Source organism: Chiloscyllium plagiosum, unplaced genomic scaffold (genome assembly GCF_037043375.1).
Source record: "Chiloscyllium plagiosum isolate Xiang-an unplaced genomic scaffold, Cpla_swu_hap1 HiC_scaffold_18, whole genome shotgun sequence".
Taxonomy (NCBI): domain Eukaryota; kingdom Metazoa; phylum Chordata; class Chondrichthyes; order Orectolobiformes; family Hemiscylliidae; genus Chiloscyllium; species Chiloscyllium plagiosum.
This window is the reverse complement of record NW_028270156.1, coordinates 97,911,451-97,926,217: the sequence shown is the minus strand read 5'-3', so window position 1 is coordinate 97,926,217 and position 14,767 is coordinate 97,911,451.

The following is a 14,767-nucleotide window of genomic DNA, read 5'->3' as shown; positions in this document are numbered from 1 at the left end:
TGCATCCCAGGGTTTTAAAAGAGACAGCGGGGGATAGAACATGTGCATTGTCAGTAATTTTCCCAATTTGCTGGACTCAAGGGCAGTTCCTGCAGATTGGAATACAGTGGCGCCGCTATTTAAAAAGGAAGGTAGACAAAAGATGGGGAAGTATAGATCAGTTAGTGTAACATCTGTAGTGGGGAAAATGATGGAGTCTGTTATCAAGGAAGAAAGAGCAAGGCTTTGCTGGATCCCCACGTGAATACCTTCCCAAACATGGAACAGCTGAATGACTTCTCCCCCATGTGCTGAAAATGTGTTGCTGGAAAAGCGCAGCAGGTCAGGCAGCATCCAGGGAACAGGAGAATCGACGTTTCGGGCATAAGCCCTGAAGAAGGGCTTATGCCCGAAACATCGATTCTTCTGTTCCCTGGATGCTGCCTGACCTGCTGCGCTTTTCCAGCAACACATTTTCAGCTCTGATCTCCAGCATCTGCAGTCCTCACTTTCTTCTCGAACCTCCTGTTCCCTGGATGCTGACTGAACTGCTGCGCTTTCCCAGCAACACATTTTCAGCTTTGATCTCCAGCATCTGCAGTCCTCACTTTCTCCCCTATGTGAACAGGGTGATGTTAAATAAAGACAATTGAATTTAAGACCTTTACAGATCTGAAAGTTTTTTTTCCCCCACAGTCAGGGGAAAGGTCTCTTGTCAGTGTAAAGCCACTGGTGTGACATGAAGCTGGATGACAAAATAAATCTCTTTACACAGAATGTCTGTGTCAATGAGTCTCCAGTAGGTCTGGGAATTTGCAATTCTTCTCACAATCCAGACATTTCCATGGTGCCCATCTCCTCACATATCTCCAAGTTGGATGACCTGGTGAATTCTTTCCCATTAATACAACATATGTATGGCTTCTCTGTCTGTGAATGTTTTTAGATTGTTAACTGGATAATGGTAAATCATTTCTGCAGTCAGTTCACTGGAACACTCACACTCTTATATGTGTGTGTGTGCATGTGTCTGTGTTGGTGTTTGACCACACAGAATGTTGTTTAAAACCTTTGCTCATTGATATACCAGATAATCATGTTCCCTTTATGTTCAAGTGAATTTAGTGACTCTGATGGATCTTCATATTATGTTTGATTTGTCTCACTTCTTGCGAGAGGTGCAAGTGGAGTTCAATGCAGCTAAATGTGAGGTGATGCACTTTGGGAAGAATAACAGGAAGGCAGAATATTGGGTCAATGGAAAGATTCTTGGTCGTGTGGATGTGCAGAGGGATATTGGAGTCCATTTACATAGATCCCTGAAATTTGCCACCCAGATGGATTGTGCTTATAAGGCGGCATCCGGTGTGTAAGGTTTCACTGGTAAAGGGATTGAGTTCTGGAACAGCAATATCATGCTGCAACCATACAAAATGCTGGTGTGGCCACAGTTGGAATATTTTGTACAGGTCTGGTCGCACCATTACAAAAAGGATGTGGAAGCATTGGAAAAGGTGCAGAGGAGATTTATCAGGATGGTGCCTGGTCTGGAGGGAAGGTCTTATGAAGAAAGGCTGAGAGACTTGGATCTGTTCTCATTGCAAAGAAAGCGGCTAAGGGGGGGATTTTCGCAGATGCAGCAAGACCTGCTGAGCATTTCCAACAACATGTGAAGGTTAAAGGGAGTTATATCAGGCAAGTTTCTTATGCAAACGGTGGCAGATGTTTAGAATGTACTCTCCTGGGAGGTGGTAAAAGCAGAAACAATCACAATGCTTAAGAGGCATTTGGGCAGGCACATAAGCTGGCAGGGGTTGGTAGGGATATGGATCATGTCCAGGCAGGTGGAATTAGTTTGGAATGGCATCATGGTCTGCACAGACATGATGGGCTGATTATTCCGGTGCTGTACTGTTCTGTTTTCCAGGGAGTACAATGTGTGGAGCGAGAGTGAATATTTTTTAGAACACACAGTGAGTTGATACATTTTGAGAGAAGCAATGTAGAAAGGAAGTATATATTTGGATAGCACAGACACAAAGAATAGAGAATGAGGGAAGGGGGGACAATGTGTACAATTCTTTAAAGGAGAGAGGACATAATCAAAATGTTTAGATCAAAACCTATTGGATCCTGGGTTTCATTAAACAATTTAATTGACTGGTTAGGTCACAGTCAATCATTGTATCCAATTCAGATCAACAGATTCCTGCTCAGGAAGGATCTGAGTGATCTTCATGGTGTGGAGTACAGACTTACTGGTGTGGTGCACTGATGAAGAAAATGCAGTCACTGGATTGATTTGAAAAAAATGCTATTTTCTTTGAAGAAATCAAGTTGAAGATATCTTGTTAGATTAAAATAGATTAAAATGGATTATAACACATCTAGATAGAGCAGACAATAAAATAAATTGTATTTGATAGGTGATGGCTCAAAATTTAAGATCAGATATAGTGTTTTGAGAAAGTGGGAGATGAGCAAGTGTTCCCGCTGACTGTATTGGCTGGAAATATGCAGAACATTCTGCCTAGTATGGTGGTGCAAGGAGAGATGATCAATGATTAACAAATACGATTATATCAGATCTGAGGGAAATAAATTTTCAGGGTTTTGGGGACAGTTGGAGAATGAGAAAAGGGATTCTGCTGCAAAGGGCCAGCTTGGATTTGATGGGCCCCTTTTTGTGCCATAACACATTTTTTTGTACTTGCTTAACTTGTTCTGGTTATTTGTCTTCAGGGGTTAAATCTGCTCTGTGTTCATGCTCAGACCAACACAGGTTGTCCTTCCACAGCAGGAGATAATGTTTACTGCTTTATACTTGGTTCTGGGGGAGTCCCCATGGAGGGTACACAGAACTGAAAATCTGCTCCAGGGTGTTTTAACCAGGATTGTGAATAATTTGGAACATCTAGTGCCACACCAATACCTGAAATGCTTTCCGACTGACTGACTAAATGAAATATGTTCCTTCCACAGCATGTTGCTGGCTGGAGTTCTGTGGTCAGTGTTCTTCCACAAGGATCAGAAATGGAACATCTATTGTCTGTAACATATATCAATGATTAGCATGGAAATGTAAACAATTTAATTAGCAAGTTTCTCGATGGTACAAATTGATGAAGTTGTGAATCGTGAAGAATGTTGTCAAAGGATACCGCAAGAAAGAGATCAGTTGGAAAACCCATACGGAGATAGATTTTAATCCAGACAAGTGTGAGGTGATGTATTTTGGGAGGCTCATTGCAAGAGGAATGTATTCACTAAACCGAAGGGCTCTCAGCAGCATTGATGTACACAGGGATCTTCAGGGGCAAGTTCACAGCTCCCTGAAAGTGGTGAAGGATCTGTATGGCATACTTGCCTTCTTTTGTCAGGGACTGAATATAAAACTGTCATTAGGCCACCTTTGGAATATTGTGTGCTGTTTTGATCACCACATAAAAAGGAGGATGTGGAGGCTTTGGACAGCGTGAAAACAGGTTTACCAGGATGTTGCCTGGATTGGGAAAGGTTGGAAAGTCTTGGATTTTTGTCTTGGGAAAGTCATTGGCTGTGGGTGATCTGAAAGGCTCAGACAGAGTGAATAATCTGAATCTTTTTCCAAAGTGAAAATGGCAAATTCTAGAGGCCATAGATTTAAGGGGAGAGGGGGCAAGTTTAAAGGAAATGAAATCCAAAACAACTGCAGATGCTGTAAACTAGAAACAAAAGAATTTTCGGGCAAAGTTCAGCAGGTCTAGCAGCTTCTATGAAGATAAATTAAAGTTAACGTTTCTGAGGAACGGTGACCAGACCCAAAACATTAACTGATTTTTCTTCACAGTTGCTGCATGATCTGCTGAGCATTTCCAACAACATGTGCAAGTTTAAAGGGAGTTGTGTCAGACAAGTTTCTTATGCAGAAGGTGGTAAGTGAAAAGAATGTACTTTATGGAGAGATGGGAAAAGCAGAAACAATCGCAACGTTTAAGAGGCATTTGGGCTGACATATAAGCAGGCATGGGTTGGCAGGGATATGGATCATGTACAGGCAGATGGAATTAGTTTGGAATAGCATCATAATCCGCACAGACATGGTGGGCCAATTATTCCGGTGTTGTACTGTTCTGTTTTCCAGGGGGGAGAATGTGTGGAGGGAGAGATAATATATTGAGTGGAATATGTCTCTTCATTAGAATACACAGTAAGTTGATGCATTTTGAGAGAAACAATGTAGAAAGGGAATATATATTCGAGTGGCACAAACACAGAGAGCAGGACAGCAGGAATGGGGGACAATGTGTACCAATCATTAAAGGAGAGAAAACATAAAGTGTTTTGAGTAAAACAAATGGGATGCTGGGCTTCATTAATGGGGGAATGATAACAGACTCACGGAAAAGATGCTGACCCTTGACAAAGCTCTAGTTAGGTCACAGTCAATCATTGCATTCAATTCTGGTCAACAGATTCCAGTTCAGGACGAGGAAGTTAAAATCCCGTAGATGGGGCCAGTTCCATACCTTTTGCTTCTCTTTCAGGACACCGTGGGGTCTCAAGGGTTAAACATTCCCCTGCCAAAGGCCTTATTTCATCAACTGAAGGCCTGTACTCTTACAATACAGACAGAACACCACAGAAGGGGGTGGGGGTGGGAGGCTGACAGTATCTCAAAATAGAATTTCTTGCAGTCACACATGTGGATTACCCCGTAACCCCAGGCAGAGAGCCCTGGGCAAAACCCTGTTAAACTGCCTCCCGCTCCCATTGTCTTATCTCCCCTCCATATGAGCATAGGTAAGTCAATCCCCCATTTACTGAAGGAAGAACCCTTCTTCCCATCAACACATAATCATGAACAATACGATAATCAGTTTCTGTAATCCATTAGCACTTTATCACAGGACATTGGCATTCATCAAGCTTTGTAAGGTCATAATTACCCACTTTAAACTATCAGTTGACAATCGCCCATGTTACTGATATGCCGTTCTCTAATTTCTATTAAATATACTGTCTCTGTGGGTAAGGCAGAGATTCATGAAGAAGAGTCTCTACAAGTAGACACTCAGCTACTTTAGAGATGCTTTGAAACTCTCGCCGGCTGTCCAATAATAAAGCTCCTGCTGTTGTGCAGAAAACTAGTGTCGTCTGGATTTGTGGAACAAAATAGGCATCAACAATGAAGGATATGAGTGATTTTCAGAGTGTGGCGTACAGACTTACTGGAGTGGTTCACTGATGAAGAAAATGTAGTCACTGGATTGATTTGAAGAAATTGCGATTTTCTTTGAAGTGAAGAAGTTGGATATATTTTTGATAGAGCTGTATAATATTATAACAGACCTATATATAGCAGACAAAAATATCTGTATTCGATAAGTGATGGCACAAGAGTTAAGGTCAGATGTAAGGTTTTGAGACAGCGGGAGAAGAGCAAGTGTTTCTGCTGACTGTATTGGCTGGACATATGCAGAACATGTTTCCTATTATGGTGGTGCAAGTAGAGAAGATCAATGATTGATAAAAACAATTAGATCAGTTCTGAGGGAAATAAACGTGCAGAGTTTGGGGTACGTATGGGGAATGAGAATATTGGATTCTGCTACAGAGAGCCAGCTTGGATTTGATGGACCTCTTCCTGTGCTGTAATGCATTTTATTTGGACTTGCTTAACTTGCTCTGGTCACCGATTAAGTTGTCATTTAGGTAAATCTGCTCAGTTTTCCTACTCAGACCAATACAGGCTGTCCCTCCACAGCAGGAGATAATGTTTACTGCTTTATACTGGGTTCTTTTGGGGGGGTGGCGAACGGTGTGTGTAACAGTCTGCCAGCATTTATCTGAAATGGCAACACACCAGTGCAGCCACACGAGGGACCGACTCTGGAAATATGGGGAATGCCAGAAGGGAATTCTTTACCCATCCCACCTGGAAACTGGCCAAACCAGTCAGACTGGGGAGAAGCTGTTCACCTGCTCTGTGTGTGTGTGTGGGTGGGTGGGGGTGGGGGGGTGGGGGAGGGGAGAAGGTATTCACTCAGGCATCCATCCTGCTGAGACACCAGTCAATTTACTGATAGCCACAGTTGAAGAATTCTTTTCTCTTTTTCACGCCAAGAAATGAAAATTGGCTTTGGCAGCTCATAAAGTTGTGCACATAGAGATCTTCGCTTTGGAAATGTTCACAACATTGTTGAACATGCACAGGTTCACACTGGGTACAGATTTTAATTTTCCTTTATTAATTCACAGGATAAGGGTATCGCTGGCCCGGCAGCATTTACTGCCTATCCCTAATTGCCCAGAGGGCAGGTAAGAGTCAACCACATTGCTGTGGGTCTGAGGTCACAATGTAGGCCAGACCAGGTAAGGATGGCAGCTTCTTTCCCGAAAGGGCATTAGTGAACCAGATGGGTTTTTCTGACAATCGATTAATGGTCATCATTAGAATCTAAATTCACAAGTTTTTTTTAATTGAATTCAAATCCCCCATCTGCTGCAGCAGGCTTTAAACCCAGGTCTCCAGAACACTATCTAGGGTTTTAGATTAACTGTCTCGTGACAATACCACTTAGCCAATACTTCCCCACATCACTGTCCATCTGCACAGAGTGAACAGCGATTTTCTGGTTCATCAGGACAGGGTAATCACACATACGTTTGCTCAATGATTGCAGGAGTTGGATGTTGATTGGAAATTGACATCCATCTCCAAACCATGTATCCTGGGTTTGTTTCTGGTGATGATTGGAAGCACCATCAGTCTTGTTATCTTTTGGGGATAAAAACAGTTTCAATTAGCTTTCTGTTAAATGATGGCAATCAATTCTATCTCACAACTCTCAGGCAGATTAGTTTCTTTTGAAGGGCTCTCCATCTCCCCAACCTCCTCCATCCTCACCCCCAACAGTACAATGATCTCATAGAGTCTCTTTGTGACTATGAATGAGACAATCTCATCTGCTGCTTCTTTCCCTAATCCTGCGTCAAGTTGTATCTTAAAATCCCCTTACTGCAGTTGTGATCCTGCATCATTGTATAGTGTTGCTCGTATTTCATGTCTTGGCCTATCAGTGTTCATGATACTGCATGTAGTATATGGGCCAACAGTGTAAGAGTTTAGCTCTTTCCTTCCACCAACAGCAGTAGAATTGTGCTACAACAAAACTTATAGAATCACGGCCCAGCATATCCCCCAACTTACCTCTTACCATCAAACTAGAGTATCAATCCTCATTCAACTGAGAGAATTCAGGAGGGCATGTCAGTTACAGTAGCATGAATACCCAAAAATGAGGTGTTAACCTGATGAAGTTCTCAAAGAGGACTACTTGTGTGCCTAACAGCATAAGTAGCAAGTGATAGACAGAGTGAAGCAATCCGGGAAACAACAGAACAGATCTAAGATCTGCAGTCCAACCAAATCCAGTTGTGAATGAAGTCAGAGCACACTGGAGTTCTGAGGACAGTTCTCTTCAAGATATTAACCAACAAGAATGTCAGACTGGATTAATTATCATAAAACTCAAGTCCGTTTGATATTCATATATTTACAATCAGTGTTCAATTCACCAAATGTAGCTGAAGGTAAATATAATCTTCAAGTGATTGTAACAGTGGAGACATCTGAATACTTGATCAGCAAATTAAAGCCTGTTGTGTTTAGATAGTAATAATTTTAAAGAGATGTTTAAAAAGTAAGGTGACTTGAGTATAATGGAAGAAGTTGATTGGTGGGTAGCTGATGTTGTTTTAATCTGAAGTTAATTTAGGATTAGTTAACAAATAAACACATGGTAGGGAATCCCAGCCCCATGGAGTGCACATCCAGTTCCGTGGGAAATCCAAGACACTTCTTGTGTGAGTGACAACCACAAGAACATGGAGGTGACACGGGAAATGTCAGGAACAGAGTTGTTGTCTCTGGTTTGTTACCCGTGCCACGTGATAGAGAGTCAAGGAATCGGGAGAGAGAACAGTTAAATGCGTGGCTTCAGGAATGGCGCAGGAAGGAGGGATTCCGGTATTTGGATAACTGGGGTTATTTCTGGGGAAGGTGGGACCTCTATAAACAGGATGGTCTCCACCTAAACCTGAGGGGCACCAGTATCCTTGGCGGGAGGTTTGCTAGTTCTCTTGGGGGTGGGGGGGGTTTAAACTAACTCTGCAGGGGCATGGGAACCTAGACTGTAGCTTTAGGGTGCAGGACCTGGAGTGTAGGGAGGTTAGGAACATGGCATCAATCTCAAAGGAGGGTGCCTGTAAACAGGAAAGTGGCTTGAAGTGTGTACACTTCAATGCAAGAAGTATACGAAATAAGGTAGGTGAACTTGCAACGTGGGTTGGTACCTGGGACTTCGATGTTGTGGCTATTACGGAGACATGGGTAGAACAGGGACAGGATTGGCTGTTGCAGGTTCCAGGGTTTAAATGTTTTAGTAGGGTCAGAGGTGGGGGTAAAGGAGGGGGAGGTGTGGCATTGCTTGTCAAAGATCGTATTACAGCGGTGGAAAGGAAGATGGATGAAGACTCGCCAACTGAGGTAGTTTGGGCTGAGGTTAGGAATAGGAAAGGTGAGGTCACCCTGTTAGGAGTTTTTTACAGTCCTCCTCATAGTCCTAGAAACGTAGAAGAAAGTATTGAGAGCATGATTCAGGAGAAGAGTGAAAGTAATAGGGTGGTTGTTATGGGGGACTTTAACTTTCCAGATATTGACTGGGAAGGCAATAGCTCTAGTTCGTTAGATGGGTCGGTGTTTGTCCAATGTGTGCAGGATGGTTTCCTGACACAATATGTAGACAGGCCAACAAGAGGTGAGGCCATACTGGATTTGGTTCTGCGTAACGAACCAGGCCAGGTGTTAGAATTAGAGGTAGGTGAGCACTTTGGGGACAGTGACCACAATTCGGTGACTTTTACTCTCGTGATGGAGAGGGATAAGTGTGCACTGCAGGGCAAGAGTTATAGCTGGGGGCAGGGAAATTATGATGCGGTGAGGCATGACTTAGGATGCGTGGCTTGCAAACGTAGGCTTCAAGGCAAGGGTGTAATTGATATGTGGAGCTTGTTCAAGGAGCAACTATTGAGTGTCCTTGATAAGTATGTACCTGTCAGATAGGGAGGAAAGGGTCGTGTGAGGGAGCCGTGGTTTAAAAAGGAATTGGAATCCCTTGTTAAATGGAAGAGGGCAGCCTATGTAAAGATGAGGCGTGAAGGTTCAATTGGGGCGATTGAGAGTTATAAGGTAGCCAGGAAGGACCTGAAGAGAGAGCTAAGAGCAGCAAGGAGGGGACATGAAAGGTCCTTAGTTGGTAGGATTAGGGAAAACCCTAAGGCTTTCTATAGGTATGTCAGGAATAAAAGAATGACTAGGGTAGGAATAGGTCCAGTCAAGGATAGTAGTGGGAAGTTGCGTGTGGAGGCTGAAGAGATTGGGGAGACACTGAATGAATACTTTTCATCAGTATTCACTCAGGAACAGGACATTGTTGCCGATGTGAATACTGAGTCACAATTAAGTAGAATGAATGGCTTTGAGGTATGTAGGGAAGAGGTGTTGGAAATTCTGGAAAGGGTGAAAATAGAAAAGTCCCCTGTGCCTGATGGCATTTATCCTAGGATTCTCTGGGAAGCAAGGGAGGAGATTGCAGAGCCATTGACCTTGATTTTTATGTCCTCGTTGTCTACAGGAGTAGTGCCAGAAGACTGGAGGCTAGCAAATGTGGTTCCCTTGTTCAAAAAGAGGAGTAGGGATAACCCTAGTAACTATAGGCCGGTGAGTCTCACTTCTGTTGAGGGCAAAGTCTTGGAGAGAATTGTAAGGGATAGGATTTATGAACATCTGGATAGGAATAATGTGATCAAGGATAGTCAGCATGGTTTTGTGAAGGGCAGGTCGCGCCTCACAAACCTTATTGAATTCTTTGATAAGGTGACTGAGGTGGACGAGGGTAAAGCGGTAGATGTGGTGTAAATGGATTTTAGTAAGGCGTTTGATAAGGTTCCCCATGGTAGGCTACTTCAAAAAATACGGAGGGTGAGTTGGAGGTTTGGATTAGGAATTGGCTGGCTGGAAGAAGACAGAGGGTAGTAGTTGATGGTAAAGGTTCATCTTGGAGTGCTGTTACTAGCAGTGTTCCGCAAGGATCTGTTTTGGGACCATTGCTGTTTGTCATTTTTATAAATGACCTGGAGGAGGGGCTAGAAGGTTGGCTGAGCAAGTTTGCGGATGATACGAAAGTCGGAGGAGTTATTGACAGTGAGGAAGGATGTGGCAGGTTACAGCGGGATATAGATAAGCTGCAGAACTGGGCAGAAATGTGGCAAATGGAGTTCAATGTAGCTAAGTGAGAGGTGATTCACTTTGGTAAGAGTAACAAAAAGATGGGGTACTGGGCTAATGGTCGGATACTTGGTAGTGTGGATGAGCAGAGGGATCTTGGTGTCCATGTACACAGATCTTTGAAAGTTGCCACCCAGGTAAATAGTGCGGTGAAGGCTTTTATTGGTAGAGGAATTGAGTTCCGGAGTGCTGAGGTCATGTTGCAGTTGTATAAGACTCTGGTGCGGCCGCACCTGGAGTATTGTGTGCAGTTTTGGTCACCATACTATAGGAAGGATGTGGAGGCACTGGAACGGGAGCAGAGCAGGTTTACCAGGATGTTGCCTGGTATGGTAGGAAGATCGTATGAGGAAAGGCTGAGGCACTTGGGGTTGTTTTCATTGGAGAAAAGAAGGTTTAGGGGTGACTTGATAGAGGTGTACAAGATGATTAGGGGTTTAGATAGGGTTGACCATGAGAACCTTTTTCCACGTATGGAGTCAGCTATTACGAGGGGGCATAGCTTTAAATTAAGGGGGGGGGGGGTAAGTATAGGACAGATGTTAGGGGTAGGTTCTTTACTCAGCGAGTCGTGAGTTCATGGAATGCCCTGCCAGTAGCAGTGGTGGACTCTCCCTCTTTATGGGCATTTAAGCGGGCATTGGATAGGCATATGGAGGATAGTGGGTTAGTGTAGGTTAGGTGGGCTTGGATCGGCGCAACATCGAGGGCCAAAGGACCTGTACTGCGCTGTATTCTTCTATGTTCTATAAATTGGAATTATAGCACTACTGCTTCACAGCACCAGGTACAAGGTTGGAGTCCAGCCTTGGTCAACAGCCTGTGTGGTTTGCACATTCCCCTATGATTCTGTGGGCCCCCTCCAGGTGCTCTGGTTTCCTCCCACAGTTCAAATATTTGTGGGTTGAGTGGATCAGTCATGCTAAATTGTCCACAGTCTCCAGGATTGTGCAGACTCGGTGGATCAGCCATGGGAAATGCAGTGTTACAGGGATGGAGTGCTCCAAGTGGGATGCTCTTTGGATAGTTGGTGGGGTTTAATGGGCCAATGCTCTCCTGCCACACTGTTGGGATTCTATTCTATGATTGAGGAGAAAGCAGGGTGTCCTTGAAAAAGGAGCATCTGGTATGTATCAATGCTCTCGATGCCTTTAGATAGAGGTGGGCATCGCAGGGGATACAGTGCTTTATCTCCACCGCTGCCCCCTCACCCCCAACTCTACTTTGATTTGGTCCCTTCCCACTCTGTCTTTTGTAATGGTTTGCTTTGCCTGTCATGGGCTTTGTTTGTAAATATTCAATTGGTTACATGGGTGGTTTACTGCAGGTGATTATATATTAACAAAACCCAAAATGGCGTAATGATGAACGTGAGAAGTTTGCTCAGCTGTGTGAGAACACTTCTGGGTAGGAGAAATGGGGGGAAAAAAGAGCGCTTCACAGCTCACAGAAGGAGAACTGAAAAACAGTTAAATCAAACCAAAGGTTCAGACAGGGAGGAATATTTCCCTGGAGTTTGAGTAACTGGAAAGTGATGGTGTCCGGGAATAGACAGGATTTTGTTTTACAGGGTGTTTGAAATTTTAAAAAACTGTTATATTCAGATAGTTTCATTTTTTCTCTTTTAGTTTTATTTATTATGGAATAAATAGCTACAATACTTTAAAACCAAAAATTCACAAACCAGGTGTTAAAGACAAATGTTAAATAAAATCCATCAAACCATCCCTCACTGAAAACTGATGTGGAGGTGCAATCTCCTGGAGAATCCCTGCCTACTTCTTCCTACCCGGGCTCCATGGCTATATACATACCTGGGAGATAGCAGCAGGAGGCCATTCGGCCTTTCAATCCTGCTCCACCATTCAATGGGAAACAGCTGACCATCCAGCTCAGTCTCCTGTTCCTGCTGTGTTCCTACCCCCTTTACCTCAAAGAACTATATCTAAGTCCTCCTTTGGCTTCACTGCCTTTTGTTCCAGTGACGTTGCTGTGTTACTGTGTGGGTATAGGCAGGGGTAATGTGATGGTGCTGCCTACTGGAGGATGCACTCAGCATCCCTCATCATCCTGCAGTAACATCAACCGGGATTCAGCAACTAGAGATAGAAACCATTTCCAGGATCTGGGCATCACTGGCTCAGCCAGCATTTATTCCCCATCTCTCGTTACCCTTGAAAAGACGGTAGTGAGCTGATGTCTTGTACCATTCACAGTCCATTTGGTGCAGATAGACCGACAATGCTGGGAGGGAGAGTGTTGCAGGATTTTGGCCCAGCGAGTCTCCATCTTTGGTTCTTCAAATTCTGGTTAACTTTATCACGATCGGCAAATGATGTTGAGATTTCAGTCTGCAAACCATCAGCATCTAGACCCTGTATAAAGAAATATGTACAGATTAGAAATTCAGAGCAGACAATTCTAGTTTCTCTGGAATATCTTTTTCCCCTTTCTTCCCCCAAAGCTGAAACCCTCCAGCCCACTTACTTTCTCCCACCATTCTGACTCTGCTACCCCCTAATGTACACCCTCCCCATTCTCATGGAGTTGCTGATAAACAGATCCATGCCACTACTTCACGTCCCTGGTTATACTCTGCACCCTTTCTGGGTTCACTTCCTTTCCCTCAGTTGCTGCAAGTCAATAATGTAACAGCAGAATGAAACAAAAGGAAACAGACAGGGAGGTGGCAGATCCTGGACAGAAGAGGAACCTTCAGTCTGGGAGAATGGGTCAGATCCTTCTTTGTTTCTCATTGGTCGATTCCAGTGTTATGACGAGTTGGGGATGGACCTTGGTCCCATGTGGGTGTGGTGACACTTTGACCCTCCAACAGATCAATACTACAAGCAAATACGTTCCTACTCCAGACAATCAAATTGTGAAATACTTTCCACTAGTTACCCCAAAGCACATGCTCCAAAACTCATCCACATTCTGTACTTGTGCAGTGCCAGATTTCCCCACAGACGTGTGGTCCCTGCCTCGGAATTTGGGAGTTGCAGTCCTCATGCAGGCACTGGAGCCCTGTCTCTGGAACATGAATGAAAAGTGTGGGATAGGGAGGTTAATAAGGCGCAGTAGGTTTTAAGCAGAGGTGGCTCAGTGGCTAGCACTGCTGCCTCATAGCGTCAGGGACCTTAGGCGACTGTGTGGAGTTTATACATTCTCCCCATGTTTGCATGGTTTCGTGCAGTTCTCCAGTTTCCTCACACAGTCCAAAGATGTGCAGGTTGGGTGGATTTCCCATGATAAATTGCTGAGTGTCCATTCATGTGCCGGTTTGACAATTAGCCATGGGAAATGCAATGTTACAGGGAATGAGTGGGTCTGAATGGGATGTTCATCATAGGGTTGGTGTGGACTCGATGGATGAATACCCTGTTTCTGCACTGTAGGGACTCTATTCTATTCTCATGAGGAAGAATGTATTTGTCTCGATGTGTTGTGAATCTGTGGAATTCTTGATAGAAAATGCGGTGGATGCAAGGACAATGAGCCAATGTAATGAAGAGATACAGATGTTGAATTTGCAATGAGGTGAAGGGTGAGAGAGCAGGTAGGAAAATCCATCTGAGACCGATGTGAGCTCAATCATCACCATATTAAATAGTGGGGCTGGTTCTCCTGTGCCCAGTGCTCACCTTCTTACGGTAATAACTGGCATGCTGAATCCAAAACTCACCACATTCACCAAAGGAGATTTTCGGAAAATGACAGATAGTCAGGTGGATTAGCATTCCAAGCTTAGATAGTGAGGAAGTATGTAGGAGATAATGATTTTGCAATTTTAAACTGAGGGGAGACAGTGATTTATGGTTTTAGATTGCGTTGTACATTCGCAGCGTCCAGTGTACGCTGTTGTGAATATCTACCCTGTACTTTATTACAAAGCCAAGGTCACTGACAATGAAAACCAAAACACCCAGGAAACATCGCCTCACCTCGTAATCTGATAAGTCTGGCTGAACTTAGAACACAGATGGAAAGCTGGAAGATTAGATCCACTCCCAAGTGGTTAAACAAAAGGAGACTACAATAGGATGAGGCAGGAGTTGGCTAATGTAGACTGGAAACAAAGACTTTATGGTGGGAAAGTTGACGGACAGTGGGGGAATATCAAAGCAACTTTTTGAAGTGTTCAGCAAAAGTATATATCAGGGAAAAGGAAGGACTGTAGGAAAAGGAATAATCTGCCATGGGTGGCTTAGGAAATAAGAGAGTCTATCAAACTGAAATAGAATTGCCAAAGACCAAGGAGATTAGAAAAACTTTAAAGATCAACAGAAAGCGAGATGGGATTGGGGGAGAAAAGTGATGAGGAGCTATCCCCTGGGCCAGAATAGCAGTTTACACTGTTAGAGGGGAACCTATTGTGTGAGGAACATATGGCCTCTGTAATTGTTGAAGCACTTAACTGTTACCATAGAGATAATCCTGATCAAGTTAAAAATCACA